At 40.1% G+C, this 20606-nt stretch overlaps 1 long non-coding RNA gene across 1 annotated transcript in view; it reads left to right on the top strand.

Moving 5' to 3' along the window:
• The first annotated feature begins 341 nt into the window (after positions 1-341).
• Positions 342-20606, top strand: part of LOC144753382 (uncharacterized) — a 105419-nt gene continuing 85154 nt past the window's right edge. Inside the window, exons 1-2 of the long non-coding RNA XR_013594324.1 lie at positions 342-437; positions 17858-17918. This is a non-coding gene — a long non-coding RNA (uncharacterized LOC144753382). The remainder of the gene's footprint in view (positions 438-17857; positions 17919-20606) is intronic.

Raw genomic sequence — 20606 nt, 5'->3', positions numbered from 1 at the left:
ACAACAGAAATCTATTGATGTTTTACGAAATATAGAAAAAAAGTATTAAAAAGAAAAATAAGATGTTGCAAGGACTAGAACCTTGTAAAGGGAGAAGCAATCTGGTTTACAGGGTCATTCTTTGGCTTGTCTTTCTAGAAAAATTTGTCAAAGTGGTTTTCATCATTTGAGAATGTTTGCAGTACATCACTCAGGAATGCATAAGTTAGTAAGAAGATTGTACAATGTAAAAAGTCTGCATTACGTTTAAGAGAAATAAACACTGTTCTTTTGCATGGTTCAGTGTTGGATGTAAAAAAAGTTTGTGATGACATACAGTTTTATTTCTTTGGTCCTGAAGAGGAGTGTAAATGAAGTGAGAGTACAATGTAGGTGTTGAAGAAGAGGTGGAAGATACTACTACCGAGAAGTTTGTGAAAGAAATTACAAAGTTTAAGGTAATTTGTTGTGAAAAACCAAACTATGTTTTCATATATGTTGTCGTCGTACTCACTATAGAAATCAAACTAGGAATGTTGATGTGCATTTAAAAAGTAAAAAGGACAACAATGACAAGTGGAAGCAATTTGGTGCTTATTTGTTGGTGGAAGGCTGCTTTGAGTTGGGTAGTGATTAACTTATCTGTATATATTGCTACAGTAAACTAGAAGAGAACAACATGCTAGCTAGAGCTGTACATAATAGCCTAGAGTTGGTACCTATTCCTCCAGAACTAATAGATTTAAATACAGATGAATCTATTCTTATTCAATCTGTGTACCCATTTCAGGCTATAGATCGTATGGAGCCTAAAACTGGTAAGCTGCCTCAAGCGGATTTACAAAGAGGTTTAAAAGAAAGAGTAGTGTATTTACCTTTAGATTTTAAGAAACATATTGAAACTGTAGGTATAGAGAGAAAGGAAAGTGAACCTGTAGTTATTTTAGTCAAAGGTGAACCTACAAAGAGTCGTAATATTTGGCAAGAGTTAGTAGATGTCATCAAAGTTACTATGTTATATCTCATAGAAAGCACTATTTATTATAAAAATGCATATCTTGAAGAACCAGAAATGTCTTTAGAAGATGATACAGAAATTCTAAGTGGCCACATCAAAAATGTGGACAACTCTAGTAGTGAAGAAAATTTTGAACGTTATAGTATTCATCCTTTAAATTCAAAAGAAGTGATTGGAAATACTATTAATTTATTCCAAATTAAGAAAGCGATGGGACCTCCTATGGGTGTTTGGGAAAGAAGTTTAGAAGCCCGTTGTTTTCCACAGCTTTTCCCTATTGGAAAAGGTGGACGATATGATAAACGACCAGTACAGATTCCAGCTTCAGAATACTATCCAACAAGATTGTATTCAGAAGGGTTCGACAGTGTGTTCCATATTTATTTAATATTCTATTTGAAAGTGACTTGTCTGGACTTTTATATGCAGTGAACTACATATTAAAAACAGGATTTCATCTTAGAAATCTTTCTGCAAAAAATGTTTTGGGCAAAGTTGAACAGAAAGACAATCATTTAGATTCTTAATTAATAATTTCATTACTTGTCAACGTGGTACCAGTGAGTATTGGTATTATTGTCACAGAGAACAAAAATGTATGTTGAGGAACTTAAGAACCCCTATATGGTTTGTTACGCTTAGCTGTGCTGAGTACGCATAGGACGACTTACTAGAATTTCAACAAGAAGTAAATTCAAATGTAAAACACATTGAATTAAAAACCGCTGGAGAACTATGTTTCTTGGATCCTGTAAATGTGATATTTTAATCATAGGTTTCAAGCTATGATATCTTTCATCTGTAAGAAAAGTAATCCACCTCATGGAGAAAATATTGGTTTTTGGGAGAAAGGAGTACCAAGTACCAAGCCAGAGGTGCACCTCATATTCACATGCTGTTATGGATCAAGAATGCACCAAAGTTTGGAACTGATACTGATGAAAGTGTTTTGTCTTTCATTGAGGAATATGTTACCTGAGCCATACCAAAAGAAGGACAAAACAATTTGAGACAACAAGTTTTACGGTTTCAAAGTCATTGATGTGGTAAATATTGTCGACGAAAATATAAGTCAAAGGGTAGATTTTATACAAAATGTTGTTTTGGATACCAATTTTAAAAGTAAGAGTGAACAGTTTCATGTCGTCATTAAGACATACTATAAGTCGGAAATCTCCAAAGCATACTTACAACATAAAAAGAACTGAAAATTCCAAATATAAAAATTACTACAATGCAGTGATTTTGATTATGTGGAATGCAAATATGGATATCCAGTATGTTGCAGATAATTTGATTGCTGTTACTCACTATGTTACCTCATGTATAACCAAATCTGAGAAAACGGAGTTGAAAGAATTGTGGCAAAAAATTTCACAAGAGGAGACACTTAGTAACAAATTGTGCAGCTTTAGTTTGAAGATGCTTTCCCATAGAGAAATTGGATCCGACAAATGTTCGGATCTGTTGACCTCTGCAAGTTTACATTCAAAGTCAAGAGGAATCATTCGGGTAACTCTAGGTCTTGCTGCAACACGGAATCGAGTATTGAAATCTGTGCAAGAAATTGAATACTCAGCATTGAATGAACCAGAAAGTGCAGATATTGTTAAATAAATATTTTGGATATGTACTATCCTAAAAGAAGTCCACATATCGAAAACATATGTCTCCATGAAGTATTGCAACATTACTCCTTTAGGAGAACTGTTACAGAAAATATAAATGAAGAAAAATATGCAGTAATTGGATGTGATGGATGTTTGGTAAAACATGCCAAATGAAATCTTATTATTCAAAGAAAAGTCAGTTGTGGTACTCTAGATAAAAGGGAATTTTTCTATTTTGCACTTCTGCAACTCTTCAAACATTGTCATACTGAAATGGGACTAATTCGAGATTTTGACTGCTATGAAGATTCTTTTAATGCATGTAAAGATAGCATTGAATGTGCAATTTTTCCAAATTATCTAAAAATGTTGAATAAATAGCGTGAACAAGAAACTACTATTGCAGCTGAAATAGCTAGAGACAGTTCTCAAGATAGTCAACGTTCTGCTACACTAAGTCAAGATCCACTAGGACAAACAATTATTGAAAATGAAGCAGCAATAGCCATGAGTAAAGTAGAAACAGCAATGTAACAAGCACAACAGGATATTATTGAGTTGGAAAAGTTAGAAGAACAACCAAATATTGAACAGAAAGAAATATATCAGAGAGTGAAACAACAGATACAGCATGGTTTACTGCATGAAAAAAAAGATTGCCAATGCACATCATTTAAACCTATTCAAATGTATGTCAGTGGAGTAGCTGGAATAGGAAAAAGTTTCTTATTTAAAGTTTTGACCAGCTCATCTATACAAAACCACTGAATCACATTTATTTTGTATTGTAACTGTTCCAACAAAAGGGATTACATTACATCGATTGCTCATGCTACCAGTTGAACATGAAATTAAGTTGATATATCACAAGCTATCTGGAGAAGCTTGTTATGAAGTTTCAAGAGTATTCAGCAAACTGAAACTTCTGGTCATTTATGAGGTGAGCATAGTCTCAAACTTAATGCTTGCTTTTATACATTTAAGAATGCAACAGATTTCAAAAAAATATTATGATGTTTTATTTGGAGAATAACATGTAATTTTATTTGGTGATCTACTACAACTCACTCCTGTGAAAGGACAACCAGGTTTTAAAACACTTCTCCATGAAGACACTAAGGAATCTTTGGGAAGTATTGGAAATGTGAACATTTGGTCTCTTTTTGAATATGAAGAAAGTATTAAGAATATGCGACAAGCAAGTGATGAACATTATAGACACATTCTTCAAGATATTAGAATTGGTGTTTTGACAAAACATGGTAAAGAAGCTGTAGAAAGTCGGCTACTAACAAACTTATTTCCAAAAGAAAATATTGCACCTGAAATAATGTACAAAAAACATTGGAGAAAATAAGTCAATAGTTTGTCTTATGCCAACACTTCAAGAGTGTTCTACATTCGATCAAGAACTTTTGAAACTGGAGAAAAAACCAATAGTGAAAATGGAAGCCATTGATAAAATGGAACACAAAGAAGTTACTATTCTTCTCTCAGAGAAATTACTGTAAAAATTAGATTCTTTAGAAAATACTTTATCTAAGACTGCTGGTTTAGAAAAGACTTTGAGGGATATTCACAAGGAAGTGGCTGGGAGAGACATTAGCCTTCTTGGCTTAACGCCTCTCTTCGCCACTTCGGGAAAGCAAGGCTGCACCATATTCACAAGGACATGGTGCAGCCCTGCTTTCCCCCCCGCGATGGCACTAAGTTTCACAACTTAGTGCAATGCAGGCACCCTTGCATTAGAGCGCAAGGGTGTCTGCAAGCAGGGAGGTTTGTTTATGTACAGGAAGGTATCCCTTCTTGCAGATAAACAAACCTAAAATGCCAGTTTATAACTTACATGTGTGCTGCTTCATGCAGCACACAAGTAAGTTACAAAACGGCATTTTAAAAAAAAGTTTGTTTATGTACGGAAAGGGACACCTTCCTGTACAGAAACAAACCATGGGATTTTGCATTTTCCATGTGTGCTGCCCAAGGCAGCACACATGGAAAATGCAAAAATGAGGAGAAATAAAGCATTTCTCCTCGTATCGTCAACTTAAGACCAGGGTTTTCCTGGTCTTAAGTTTGGAGTTTGCTCCTATTTATGCTGCCCTTGTGAATGGGGCAGCGTAAATATCAATGGGTGTTGCGGAGAAACGCCCACCACAACACCCACTGCATGCCCCTTTCATGCCAAGCACAGCGTGAAAGGGGGCCTATTTACAAGGCAGCGTTAATCCAAGTTAAGTGGCTTAACGCTACCTTGTGAATAAGATGAGGCCCCCTATCACCACCGCAAGGTTATTGAAAGGGACGTTGTGGTGTCGATAGGGGCTTGTGAATATGCCCCTTTAAAATGTATTTGTAAACTGTCGGGTAATAATACGGCGTAATTTGGATGTAGAAAAAGTTCTAATAAATGGATCAATGGGAAAAGTTGTTGATTTTGTTAATTATGAGAAGAGAGATGGAAATGAATATTTGAAGATTAAATTTGATCAGATTGAAGAGGTAAACAGATTGGACGTTGTGCTGTCCGTTTTCTGCTTGTAAAAGACTTGTATGTTCGTAGAAAACAGTTTCCTCTTTTTTTAGCATATGCTGTAACCATTTATAAATCTCAAGGTTTAAGTGTAGACAGTGCTTTGGTAAATATTGGAAGTTCAGTATTTAAAGAAGGCATGGCATACGTTGCATTGTCTCGAGTAAGAACATTATCTGGTTTGTATTTGGTTGATTTTGATGAGAAAAAGGTTAGTGCTGATGCAAACTGCGTGATAGAGTATAATCGGTTAAGAAGACTGTATGCTCCTAACTTAGGTAAATATCCTGTATATGTAAAACGTGTAGTGTGCCCAAAATGGAAATATGATAAATATTCTACTGGGATTCAAAAACAGAAAACAATTAATGAGAATGATGAAGATGTAAAGAAAAAGAAAATGGACACTGCTGAAGAGATTGTAGGATATCAGTTAGAAAATAGTTCAGCTATCAACTGCTATGGTAATGTAATTGCATTATATTTTTCAAAAGTTGGTAACTGATGGAACTAAAATCCATACTGATTCTGGCAATCGTCATCTTTTGGATACATGTACTGGTTCTTTGCAATTTACACTTAATGTACAAAAAGATGCAGCAGCGCCAGACACCTTGAGTGCTGCATTGGACTTTGGCGATTGTTCTGGGAGTCGGGTCCCTCTTTCTTCTGAGCAGGAGCTTTTTGCTGGTGTCTTCAGTATAGCCGGCAGTGCGGAGTGCAGTAACCGCGCTTCCTAGACGGACCTGCAGCAAACTTGGACTCAGAGTCCCAGAAGCCTCTGGGATACTGACACCTGCTCCAGGGCTGCCTCCGCCCCCAACACCGGCGCACAGAGTATAATTACCTCGCCGCACCCGCTATCGCGGGTGCCGCAGCGCCAGTCACCTTGTGTGCTGCATTGGACTTTGGCGATTGTTCTGAGAGTCGGGTCCCTCTTTCTTCTGAGCGGGAGCTTTTTGCTGGTGTCCTCAGTATAGCCGGCAGTGCGGAGTGCAGTAACTGCGCTACCTAGACGGACCTGCAGCAAACTTGGACTCAGAGTCCCAGAAGCCTCTGGGATACTCACACCTGCGCCGGGGCTGACTCCGCCCCCAACACCGGCGCACACAGGCATTTAAACTCTACACAGCTCCCGCGTCGCGGGACCGCGCGCGGACCAGCGCCGGGCTAAGCCCGGGACAAGGGCGGGCCCTCTGTGGCCCTCAGAGGCCGGAGGAGGCCGGGCTGGGCCACATCCCTAACTTCTACCACAAGAGGTGAGCAGGGGATAATCCAACATGGGGAAGCGAAATAACACGCCTACAGTGCCTGCTCCCACGGGTTCCCCCAACCCACCTCCCTCATTTGAATGTTTACTCGAGAATGCACTAACACTGGTCCAGGAGGAAATAGCTAACACAGAAAGGAGGATGTCACTGGGTTATAACAATACTGTCTTACATTCACCCCAAGCTAATCCTCCCAACAACCTCCCGCTATCTCCTGTAATTACCATCATGAAACCCCCTACCACATTAATATCATCAGAACTGCAGCCTGGGGATAGCAGTCCGGTCATAACCATTGACTCACAGCCTGACTGTGCTGTACAGCTCATAACTTCATCCCCGCTCACGATCAATAAAGTTGGTGAGGGTAAAAGGAAAAGGGGCCCTTTAAAATCGATTGTTAACAAAAGGAAGCAACCTGTCCGAAATAAGAACCAGTCAACTCCGCAGAGCATGTGGACTAGAGGGAAACAACAACAAACTGGGGATCAAACCGACAATATTGATACGCCGCAAACTGATGCACTAGCCCCGTCCATATTCATCTCCAACGATGATCACAATTCCCTGGGCACACAGACTGAGTTTTTGACTGAAAGTACTATTCAACCCAAGCCCAATGGGAATTTTATCGAGACAATCGTAGATACTGTTTTTAAACAACTGGAATGTCAAATGATCAAGCAATTTAATATTGTTTTTAAAAGGTTAGATAAATTAGAAAATTTAGTTAAAAAGGAAGAGGTTAAAAGGAAAGGAGCGATTAGCCTTGACCAACTTAGGGGTGACCGCCTTTTGAAGGACCTGGAGTCTGTCAGTAAGGTTATTCTGTGTGGTGCGCCCAGCACCAGCAGTAGCAGCACGAAGGACGTTCCTACACCTGCTAGCAGTAACCCAATATCCAATAATACACCCAGGCCCACTAACACAGGGCAAACTAAACCTGTCACTAAAGCTAAGCCAACCCCTCTCGTAGTCGCAGGCTCTTCTAACCCTACTATTATTCCCAACAGTACACGACAGGAGGGCCACAACACAACCACCCCTACTGTAAATCCTGTGGTACAAAGCAGTAACAACGCCAGGAATGCCCAACCAACAGCTAGTAGACCCAGAAAATCACAAGAACCTACCCTTCATTTACCACCTGACGCCTGCCCTTACGTTTTAGTATTGGCTGGCGTCCCACCTCTCAAGGAAGGACAGGGGGAATCCTGGGTCCAGTTGAATAATAAGTGTATTGACTGGCTGACCAAACACAAGGGGGTAGGCTATGACATTAGGAATGAAATTGTGTCTGCCCGTCGCGTGAGTTGGATTGGTCCCTTACGCAAAGACTTCAATGGGGACTGTATTGTTCTAAATTTTAGGCACCCTGGCACTGCTAAATACATACTTAACCACAATAGCACCAACACAGGACCTTCTACTGTTGTCACCTTCTTGCCCTTGCGTTATTTTTATAGGCCCCCACCTATGCAACCCTTTTCAGCCCCACATTCCTTCCAACCTTTTCCAGCGCAGTTGCCTTTCCCACTATTTAATAGATTTTCCGCATTGGCAGATACATGGAGTTTGGACTGACCATTAGATACTCCTTCTTACACCTTAGCTAATGATCACACCAACAATGAGTCCCTTGTCGGCAACTTACCCGTTTGTCCCAGTGCAACATTGTTGAATTCCTCAGACAGGTGTAGGATGTCATTTGATCCCACAAAAGGCGTTTCTGGCCAAACCTCTACTATGGACTCTGATGAATTCTCCATTTTGAGTTGGAACATTGCAGGCCTCAACGCGAAAATGAATATAAAGTCTTGGACTGATTGGGTAACAAGCTTTGATGTCCTAATATTGCAGGAAACCTGGTGCACAAGATCTTTACTCCTTGAGGGTTACAGCTGCCATAATTTGATTGTTCCATCTCATCCCATTGGCCACCCCAGTGGGGGTTTATCAATCTGGGTCAAAATTACAGCTGGTGTTAAAACTGAACTACTGCCAACCACTAACAAAAATGTTATGGCATTGAAATATACAGGACGGTTAAAGTTATGTTTTGTTAATTTTTATAATAATGATTTTACAACCCATCCCAACATTAATTTTCTGGATTTGTTTACATTTATTGACGAAGTAGTGGATGGCCAAAAATATGGAAGCTTTGATGGCATTTGCTTGGGAGGCGATTTCAATGCACACATTCACTATAGTTCCCTGCCTTGTAGGAGAGGTGAAGAACTATTAGACCTGTTAGAAACACGTGACTTAGTTGATGCTATGGAGAAATTGGATATAGATGTGAATTACATACCGGCCCCTACGTACATCGGCCGTGGGAGCTCTACCACTATCGATTATGTTTTCATTTCATCCCTCCTTGAGGATCTCCTTTTGAAATCTGAGGTTATCACGTCTCCGTATAGCGACCACTATCCAATTTTAATTTGCCTCAAATCAACCAAAACACCAATGAACAGAATAGAAATCGGGGCAAAAAACTTAATGGCATCAACAGACAGGTTAAGGGTGGCTTGGAGGGGGATAGACAACCAAGGAGTCTTGGCTAGAGTCATTAAAAAACATCCTACTCTAGTCTCAGTATGTTTTCAACTACCAGCCCGGGGCTTGACATTGTTATCTCTTTTTGTGAGCTATGCAAGGTAATAAAAGGGGAAATCTCCAAACCAGCCCCAGCCCACACCAGTAGCAATCCCAGGTGGTTTGACACCTCTTGTTCCAAAGCCAACCGGGAACTTAGGGCTGCCCTTACTGCAGCACCACGAGATCTGTCTCTGGTAAGGACTTTGAGACTCAGATACAAACTTTGTCTAAAAATTAGATCAGACGAACTATTAAAAGATCACTCGGATTCCCTTGTTCGCACTGCAGCCCTACGAGACGTTGGAGGGTTCTGGAGGGCTGTCAAGAATCTTAGGTCACTGGGTTCTAACATCTGCCCCATTAATTGCAATATAACAGGGGATGCGTGGGTTGACCATTTTTCGAAGATCTATGACGCCTCCGCGACTGGCAACCCAATTACAACTATCCCAGTTATAAAGCCTTTAAATATTTTGTTGTCTGATGTTGAGGATGCTATCATTGAAAGTGTTGGTAACAAAGCTCCTGGCCCAGATGGTTTATCCATCGATCAAATTAAATCTGAACCTGACTTTTGGGCACCCTTGTTATGCAATGTCTTCAATAATTTATCCACTACTGCTGTTCCGGAAACATGGTCCTGTAGTACCATCGTACCCATATTCAAAAAAGGCAATAGACTTGATCCTGGCTGTTATCGCCCAATATCATTAATTGACAATACTCTAAAGGTCTTAGGCAGGATCCTTTTTAATAGAATTAGTACTTGGGCGGAAGAAAATACCATCTTACATCCCTGCCAGCTAGGGTTCAGGAGTAAAGTGGGTACGGTGGAACAGTGTCTGAACCTAAACCTACTTATGGCCAAATATACGATCGTCAAAAAATCACCCATATATTTTGGTTTTATGGATTTAAGTTCTGCGTTTGATTTTGTTAATCGTTCTCGTTTATGGTCAATTCTGTTAAATTATGGTTTAGATGAATCTTTAGTTTATTTTCTGGCACACCTTCATAGTGATTTGAAAGCTCGTGTTCGTATAAATAATGATGGTGAAGTCTCTAATGATATTTTAATTGGTAGGGGGGTCAGACAAGGCTGTGTTCTGGCCCCCCTACTTTTTATCCTGTATATAAATGATCTGAGTGTTTGTTTGAGCAAATTAACTAATGATGTTCCGCAAGTTAACGGCAACTCTGTCCCTGCTTTACTATATGCGGACGATGCGGTCCTTATGGGCCGCACACCTAACGCTTTGCGAATTTTTATTTCTGGTTTTGTTAAATTTATGGCAGACCTGGGCCTTTGCACTAACTTCAAAAAGTCATTTATAATGTCTTGTGGCCCTAAAAGTTACAAAATAAGCCACATTCAATCAGGGGATGATATTCTAAAATGCACTTGCACTTTCCCTTATCTTGGTCTGTTATTTTCCAACACTGGCTCTTGGCAATCCCATGTCGCCCTGGGAAGGAATAAAATGAGCAAGGCCATAAACTCACACAATTACAGACCGAAGAAAATAGATTTTGTCTGAAGATTTTAGGGGGGGTTATAAGTGCACCAACTTACATCTGCCATAGGGAATTAAACCTCCCTTATATTGAAGATTTTATAAGATCGAGACCGGCATTGTTTTGGATAAAAATCTGGTGTAATTCCGCTGCCTCCCTGTCACGAGATATTATTAGGGATTGCCTAAAATGTGAGAAGGCTAACTGTATACCCTGGTTTAGGGCTGTAGAAAATAGTTTATCAAGTGTGGGCCTGGGTCATCTTTTTACATCCCCACAACTGATTGACCATACGCATAAGAACTTAACAAAAAGGGCTCTCTATGAATGTTATCGCAAGGAGAGGCTAAGGTGCGACTTGACAAAATCTACTACAATTAGATACACCTCCTTTATGGAGTTAAGTGAGAAACCATCTGCCCTGCCTCAGAGTTATCTACGCTTAAAACTAGGCAGATGGAATAGGAGTTTGCTATTCCGATTCAGGGACGGTAGCATTATAAACTTACTTTGTTTTCCGTTAGGTTTTAATAAATATGTGGGAAACTTAAAATGTCCCTGTAATCTTGGTGGTACACAAAGTTTGCTCCACTTCATTTTCTTTTGCGGTTTTTATAGAATGCACACTTTGCACTTTTTAATGCCGTACTGTAGGAAAAACGCTTTGACCGATTTTAATCTAGCTTTTAAAGATTTTTTAATGTTAAAGACGGATGAGGCCATCTTCAGAGTGAGCAGCTTTCTTAAAGCAGCCGTACGATCACGTGCTTCTCTGCTAATTGATTGAAATATTTGCACTATGCACATTTTTGCACACTTGCCTAATGCACAATGTATACTTTGCACTAAGAATTGTATTTTTGCACATGATAAAATTGTATACTGTTATGAGTTTGTAATAAGTGGGACGGAATCTGTGTTTTATACTATTGTTGGATTTTATGTGTACTTTTATGGATGTTTTACAATCCGAATAAAGATCATTTGACTTGACTTGACTTGACAAAAAGATGCACAATAATTTTTTATGTTTATGCTTGCAGTATTATAAGATAAAGGAATAGAAATTGAAGATTTCCTTGGACTTAGTTACTGATGGAATCATAAATGTGAAGAGTGTTCATTTTCTTCAACCACTGAAATAGACACTGAACAATTAATATATTGAACAATACTAAATTGCAAATCAGTGTATTTTAACACATTACTAAAATCAGCTAATCAAGATATGAAATGTTCTCATTGTAAATCAGAAATGTTATCAACATTATTTATAGAAAGATTTAGAAAATATGTCATGTAATGCTACACTGTTGTAGAGCAGATGGAAGAAAATTGGAAACCAAAATCAAAAATGTTGTGGCAAGTCAACTATCAATTTCAGGAAGAACATTTAAAGCTGTGGCTATTATTTTCCATGATGGACCTACTACTACATCTGGACCCTATACTCTATACTTCAAGTGCAATAAAGGATGGACACATTGCAATGATGTGCATTTGGAATTCAAATGTAGATTGCTTTTCGAATACAAGATTCATTTTTTAAGCCAAAGTTTTGAAAATATCATTCAGCCTATTGGGAAGATGTGAACATAAATACATGAGTTTATTTTGGATATTTTCAATAGAAAAGGTTTTGGAAACATCATTTCGCTTATTGGGAAGATGTGAAGAATTAATATTTGCATTATTGTTTCTACTATTTATTATTGTATTTGAAAAATTGTGTTTAAAGGAAGTAGTTGATATAGTTGTTCTTTATATTTTACGTGATGTGTATGAGAGTGTATATTTAAAAAAAATTACTTTAGAGTAATAAATGATTTCTTGTAGTTGAGTAAAGCAATTTATAAACTGTAGATAGGTAAACATATAGTTGAATTTGTTTTGTAAATATTTTCAATGCAGATTTCTTTTTTTACAATCATATATTTTTTTTGTCCTCATTTGCCGAACCCTTATGTGTAAAAAAAGAAAACCGCCAACCACCACTTTGTGCTACTTTGTCAAGCCCACCAGATCTAGTAGTGTGCCTCCGACACTTGCACAAGAGACGAATGACAAATTGGCGGAAGAAGGAGAAACCACACACAAAGAGGGCGACCTTCAGAAACTCCATCTAGGCATATTTCAGCCTGTTGGACCAGAATTTTGGAAAAGACACTTGCTATAGGTCCATGGAGCAGGGAAGATGGCATAATCATAGGACCTGGGGAAAACAACCAAAAAAAAAAAACGGAATCCTACCTCCATTGTATCAAACACTCCCAAAAAGCAACCTTTTTCCTACTGCAAGGTCTGGCCATGTCTACTTTAGAAACTTCATATAGGGACGATAGCCATCCCACATATGTTGGAGGGGCTATATCTACCCAAAACCTGCAGATCTGTCTCCTTGCCATTAGATTCGCAAAAAAAAAGAAAGGATCTGGCATGCCCTAAGATGTTTTCATCTATCCCAAAGATGATCAAAGGGAGAGTAATGCTCAGTGTGGTGTTAAGAATAGAGGATAAGGCATCCATCACCTCTTCCCAAAAACGACTAATGGCTGAGCACTCTTTAAACAAATGCACATCTGAGGCTTTTACAAAATCACATTTATTGCATTTTTTCCCTTGCTGTAATTTGGCTAGCTTTTGGGGAGACAGATATGCTCGATGTAAAGTATATAGGTGGTTTCGCCTCAGCCAAGCTGGTGTCACAATTTTATACAATAGGCTAAAAGAGTTCAGCCACAACTGCTGGCACTGTTCACCCACCTTACTACCCCATAGCACCTCAGGGAGATTGGTGTCATCATCTATCTCCTCCAGGATCGCCCAGTACCAACATGCAACCTCCTTACCCCCCCTGGCCTTGTCACCAATAGATTTTCTATATTACTATAATTTCCCAGGGGCTCTCGCTTCCTTGTCAATGCCTGAGCCCAGCTAGTCAGTTGCATATATTTAAAACTAGATAAGCCTGGCCCAACTTTCTCCCGCAAAGCCTTCCAAAGTATCATTGAGCCACCTGCTTTCAGCTCTCCCCAATTCAAAATTCCAGATTCCTTTATTGGACATGCCAGTCTGTCTTTAAGACACAAAGGAGTGCCTGGCGAGTCCCACATGGGTGCTAAGTTGGAGAAATAGCTCAGTCCTGTTCGTTTTCTAATTGTGGAACAACTACGGGTCAATGATTGAAGAATTTGAAATTGTATTTTTTTTTAAATTTCTGGTCCCCAAACTTGAAGAGAAAACCGTCAGATGGAAGATCAGACCCCTCCGACATAACTCGAAACATCCTCCCCCTAGGGTTATCCACTCATTCTCGAGTAGGATAATTGGAATGCCCAAGCGTAATATTGGATGTCTGGTGACGTTAGCCCTCCTTTTTCTCTCCTTCTCCTCAGCTTTTTCCAAGCCAATCTCGTGCTCTATTCCTCCAAATAAAAGAGTTAATTTCTTGTTGACATTTGGATATTTGTTTGACATCAAAGGCCATAGGGATAGAATTCATCAAAAAAGTATATTTAGGCAGGATAGACATTTTTAGAAGATTTGTCCTCCCAAAGATAGATAGCGGGATTAATTATGCAGATGATCTGCAGTTACTCTTCACCGTTGATAACTCTGAAAAATCCGTCAGTCACTTCCAGTCAACCATGAGGTTTATTAAATCCTGGATGGATCAAAATCAACTGAAATTAAACCCAGGTAAAACCGAACTGGTACTGACTGGGGATAGCGCTAAATACTGGGGTTCTCAATATTGGCCCTCAGATCTGGGCCAAGCTCCGCAACCATCACCATCGGCTAAAACGCTAGGAGTCATTGTGGATAGTGACCTTTCACTAAAGGCACAAGTGGGCCAGGTGGTCTCCAAGTGCTTCTACCAGCTAAAAAAAATCAGGAAGGTTCGGCGATTACTAACGCTAGAGGCCACTACCCAGGTTGTGATCGCCACTGTTCTGTCCCATCTGGATTACGTGAATGCCATCTACTTGGGTCTCCCAGGCTATCTACTCAAGCGTCTCCAGATGGTACAGAACTATGCTGCCAGGATGATCTTGAAGCAACCAAGGTGGCAAGCAGCAACCCCCCTCCTCATTAAACTGCACTGGCTTCCGTTCACACAACGCTGTGCCTTCAAGGCAGGCTGCATGATTTTTAAATCACTGCATGGCAGAAGCCCTAAATTCATCAATCAATTAATTACCAGATATGTTCCACCCGCAACCTCCGCTCACTCCACCTACGCCTTCTTCAGATCCCCCCGTTCAAGCTTAAATGTTCTGGTGGACGTAGGTTTGCAACACTTGCCCCCTGCTTATGGAATACCTTTCCACTGGAAATTCGGCTCTGCCGAAATCTTCTACTTTTCCGGAAAGCACTGAAGACCTGGCTTTTCAGACAAACTTTTTAACCTACCTTTCTTTACCTCTGTTGTGTTACCGTCAAATTTTAGCGCCAAGAAACTAATCAGTGTTAGTGCGCTTAATAAATGATTTAATAACATAACATAACATAGCGGGAGATAATTCCATGCCTTTAGTTGTTTCTTACATTCCTTATGTACTCGCTCAAGATTGTAAGTGGCGATTTTACTTATATCTTGGGTTATTCTAATAGCAAGATACCGCATAGAGGACACTACCTCCACCTGAGTGTTAGGGATATTCCAGGCCATAATTTCTGTTTTTTCGGAGTTTATGTTATATCCGGAAATTTTACCGAACTCCTCAGCCCTCCTGATCACCGAGGGAAGAGCCAGATCTAGATTAGATGTCATGAGGAGGATATCATCGGCATATAGGGCTACCCACTTATCCCACCCTCCAAAGCTAAATGATGGTATAGTAGCCTCCTCTCTAAGAATCTGTGCAAAAGGCTCGATATAGAGGTTGAAAAGGAGTGGAGAAAGCGGGCAGCCCTGCCTTGTACCTCTTGAAATTTCAAAAGGCTCTGTTAGGGAGTTATTTACATAAAGCCTTGCCGTCGGAGCCTCATATATGAGTGAAAGCATAAGGCAGAAGTTTTCGGGCAAATTGAATTTCCTCATGACGGCCGCCAAGTAGGACCAATTGACCCTATCAAAGGCCTTAGTCGCGTCCAGCGTAAAGGCAGCCAGAGGCAGAGAAAAGGTGGTAGCGATGTCAATTATCACAACCAGATCTTGCGTGAGGTCAGCTAAATGTCTACCCTTAATAAAGCCCTTTTGGTCTTCGTGAATAATAGAGCTTGTCACCCTTCCCAACCTAGTTGCCATAATAGCAGCAAAGATTTTATAGTCGCTGTTGAGGAGCGAAATTGGGCAGTATAACCCACATTCTTTCAGATCTTTCCCTGGTTTAGGTATTAGGACCACCGTGGCATTGTTCCAAGACTTTGGAGGGTCTCTACCCTCCAAAAGGATGTTATTGAAAACGGTAGCCATAACCGGGGCAATCTCCTCATTGAGAGCCCTGTAAAATTCCCCTGGTAACCCGTCAGGGCCCGCTGCCTTCCCCCGCTTCACTTGCCCCAAAACCTTACTGATCTCTTCAACAGAGATCTCTTTCTCCAACGTCCTGCTTTGTCCTGGTGATAGCTTTGGGATGGAAATTTGGTCTAATCAGGCCTCCCTCCCTGCCTTATCCTCCAGGGTATCTTCCTTATAGATATCCTGAAACAATTCCCGGAAAGCGCCTCCTATTTCGTCCTTTCGTAGTCTGCACCTGATCTAGTTTGGGCAACCAAGATGTTTTCGATAGTTTTAATTTCCCCCTCCAGGTTTTCAATACTTTCCCTATATTTATTTCTTCTATAAGAAGCTCTGCTCGTAATACACCCCCTCCAGAAAGCTTTTAAAGCATCCCACATAATGTGGATTTCCATAGAATCTATGTTTGCCTCCAAGAAATACCGGGTCTCCGATCGAAGAAAATTGACCTCCTCATTTTCTAAAAGAATGGTACGGTCAAATTACCAAGAAGTATGACTATGTTTGTGTCCTGGTTTCAATATAAATGAGATGGCCGAATGATCGGAGAGATGTGAGGGAAGGTAGGAAATATTTATCAATAGGTCTTTCAGACTATAACTAAAAAAGCATAGTCTTTCCTAGACACATGTTTGTATTTAAAGTTTAGAAAAGAAACCCCCAATGTATCCCCTGCCCTTCCCTCCAAATATCTGCAAGACCTAGTTGTGACATTACTGTTAGAAGATCCTGTCTAGATTTGCAGAGGACACAGGCTCTAGATTTAACAGACTTATCTATTTTTGGGTCTAATACAATATTAAAGTCACCCATCCAGATAACTGGGTCATGAAAAGCCAATAGGTTGTCTAGTATGATGTTTAGATAGGAGGGGTCATCCTGGTTTGGACCATAATACCCGACCAAGGTGAAAGGACGGCCATCTAGCATAACCCTTACAATGAGCCACCTGCCGCTCCTATCCTCCCTATACTCCACAATTTGTGCTTTAGCTTGTTTTTTAAAAATAAAAAGCACCCCCCTAATATTTGCTGATTGATATGTGCAAGAAAAATTATCTACCCATTTTTCCTCCTGTATGGCTATGACCTGTGCCGGGGAGTCTCTCAAGTATTGAAAAATCTTTGCACTCCTACCCCTGGTGCGCAGGCCATTGACATTCCAGGATAAAAAATTTAGCTGAGTCATTTCCTCAAACAGTCACCACCTTCCCCTACCTCTTCCAAATTCCCTAATACCTTATTGTCATATCTTTCTCTAATTTTTTTGGGGCATGAAACCAAAAATATCGGTCGATAGGCTAGGCTGTTTACAATGAAATACCTTTTGGGTTCAGACATTTGAGTTTTGCGCCCTCTGGCTCCTCCACCCCCCTCCCCCCCTCTACTACCGAGCTGCGAAGTAAGTAGTGCACGGGTACTTCCTTACAAACAATATGCAAAAGAAATACAGGAAAAGAACCTCCCAGTGACTCTAAAACAAACACATTTTCAAACCTCCAGCCTCTTGCGAAAAAAAAAAATGTTTGAAATCCTTATATAGATATGTATATAATTATTTTTTTTCCTTCCTTTTTTTTCCTTTCTTTTTTTATTGAGCAATTTATTTAGTTTGCCCCCTTTATATCTTTTTAATTACATTTTTACAATAATATTGATTGTATTTTTTTGATGATCTAAATTGAAATCACTGTGAATGGTGAAATCCAATCGACTCTGAGAACAGCAAAAAAGAGAAACTGAATATGGTATCTAATTGTGAAATTATGTTGTGTTCTTAAAACTATAATATTACTTGCAATAACAGTTTTTTCTTCTCTTTTACAGAAAGTAATATTAACGTTTGAAAATATTTTAAATTTAGATCATAATAAAACAACTACAAAATAGTTTGAATGAGTTTGATATCGACTTCAATAAAAAAGGTAAGATAAAATAATGTAATAAACATAATGTTATGAATTAATATTTACAGTCAGTTTTATTGCAGTCATTCATTTTTTAAAACTCAATCATCTCACTCATCAAATCACCTCAGCAGAACCCATGCACTTCTTCAAACACTGAAGTATAACCTATGTACTTACAAAATCACTTATGCATTACTAATCCACACCTTTAATCACTGTGGCAGTACCCATACACTTCTGCAATCACACATACATTACTTCTTGAATCTTGCAATCACCCAAGTATTACCTATGCAGTCCTTCAATCGTCCAGATATTTCTACTCCACTTCTAGAATCACCTGATCAATAACCATGCACTCATGCAATCATCCAAGCAACACTCATGCACTTAAAAAGTCACCCAAGCATTACCAATGCACTCCTCCAATCACCCAGGCACTACTCATCCACTCATGCAATAACTCAGGCACTACACATGTACTGTTCCAATCAACCATGCACTAACCATGCACTCCTCCAGTCACTCAGCCAGCACTACCCATGCATTTATAAAATCACCATACAGTACTCTTGCACTCCACCAATCACTCAGGGAACACTGATGCACTCATGCAAACGCCCAGGCACTACCCATGCAATCATGCAATCATCAAGGCATTACCCATAAACTCATGCAACCAGCAAGGCATTATCCATGCTCTTACAAAATCATTCAAGCAATATCCATGCACTTACAAAATCACACAGGCATTACAAATGCACTCCTGCACTACTAGTCCACTGATGGAATAACCGAGGTACTACCCACTGCTCCAATCACCCATGCACTCCTCTAATCACCAAGACACTACTCATTCACTCCTTTGATTAGCCAGTTAGTAGGCATGTACTCCCCCAATCACCCAGCCACTATCCATGCAATTTTATAATCGCCATGTGGTATCCCTACACTCCTCCAATCACTCAAACACTAACCATGCACTCATGCAATCATCCAAGCATTACCTATAGACTCATGTAATTACCCACGCATTTAAATAATCACCCAAGCAATACCCATGCACTTACAAAATTACCCAGGCACAACCCATGTACTCCTGCAATCACCCAGGCACTACTCATCCACTCATGCAATAAATCAGGCACTACCCATGTACTGCTCCATTCACATATGCACTACCATGGAGTTCTCCAATCAAACTGACACTACTCATTCACTCCTTCAATTACCCAGGCACTACCCATGCACTCCTCTAATCACCCAACCAGTAGCCATGCACTTATCCAATCACCCTGCTGCAACTACCCATGCACTTATAAAATCACCATTCACAATTCTTGCACTCCTCCAATCACCCAGGTAGTACCCATGTACTCAGGCAATCACCCAGGCACTAACCATGCACTCAAGCAATCATCAAGACATTACTTATAAACTCAAGTAATTATCCAGGCATTACCCATGCACTTACAAAATCACCCATGCAATAACCATGCACATACAAAATCATCCAGGCACTACACATGTACTCCTGCCATCACCCAAGCTCTAGTAGTGCACCTATGCAATAATCCAGGCACTATCCATGCACTGCTACAATGACCTCTGCACTACCAATGCGCTCCTCTAATCACCTAGATACTACTCATTCACTCCTTCGATTACCCAGGCACAACCCATGCACTCCAGCAATCATCCAGTCACTACACATGCACTTATAAAACCACCATACACTATCCTTGCACTCCTCCAATTACCCAGGCAGTACCCTTGCACTCATGCAATCACCCAGACACTAACCATGCACTCGTCCACACATTACCCATAAACTCATGCAATTACCCAGGCATTACCCATGCACTTACAAAATCACCCAAACAATACCCATGCACTTACAGAATCATCCAGGCACTACACGTGTACTTCTGCAACCATCCAGGCTCTACTAATCCACTCATGTAATAACCCCAGCACTACCCATGCAGTCCTATAATCCACTAGACACTATTGATTCACTCCTTTGATTACACAGGCACTATCCATGCACTCCTCCAATCAACCAACCAGTACCCATGCACTATCCAAACACTCTGCAAATACCCAGGCACTTAAGAAATCACCATGCACTATCCTTGCACTCCTCCAATCACCCAAGCAGTGTCCATGCACTCATGCAATCACTAAGGCACTACTAACCAAGCCCTCATGCAATCATCCAGGCATTACCTATAAACTCATGAAATTACCCAGGCATTACTCATGCACTTACAAAGTCACCCAAGCAATGCCCATGCACTTACAATATCATCCAGGCACTACACTTGTACTCCTGCAATCACCCAGGCACTATTCATACACTGATGCTGTAGTGTAGCTCCTATTTTCCCAATAGGCTCTGCGCATTGGAATAATACCTACAGCAGTAAAGGCCTAGACCAGACGTTAACTAGGTCTACTACTGTCGATACTAGACTTAATTTTTGGGTTTGCCAGCGTAGCTCAGAGTTCGCTAGAAACTTTCTCGAATGTTCAAGGAGGAATTAACTTCCCTGATTAGACAAGAAGGGATTTAGTTTCTGACAACCATAGAACATGACAACTTTGCTCTCCCCTAATCAAGAGTCAATCTCGAGAGTCGTGTGAGCACAAGGCAATTATTTTACTCAGTCAGTACGTGCATTCTTAGTCTCATCAGAATGT

The sequence above is a fragment of the Lissotriton helveticus genome, chromosome 5_1 (genome assembly GCF_964261635.1).
Source record: "Lissotriton helveticus chromosome 5_1, aLisHel1.1, whole genome shotgun sequence".
In the NCBI taxonomy this organism is placed as follows: domain Eukaryota; kingdom Metazoa; phylum Chordata; class Amphibia; order Caudata; family Salamandridae; genus Lissotriton; species Lissotriton helveticus.
This window is presented reverse-complemented; position numbering and strand designations above follow the sequence as displayed.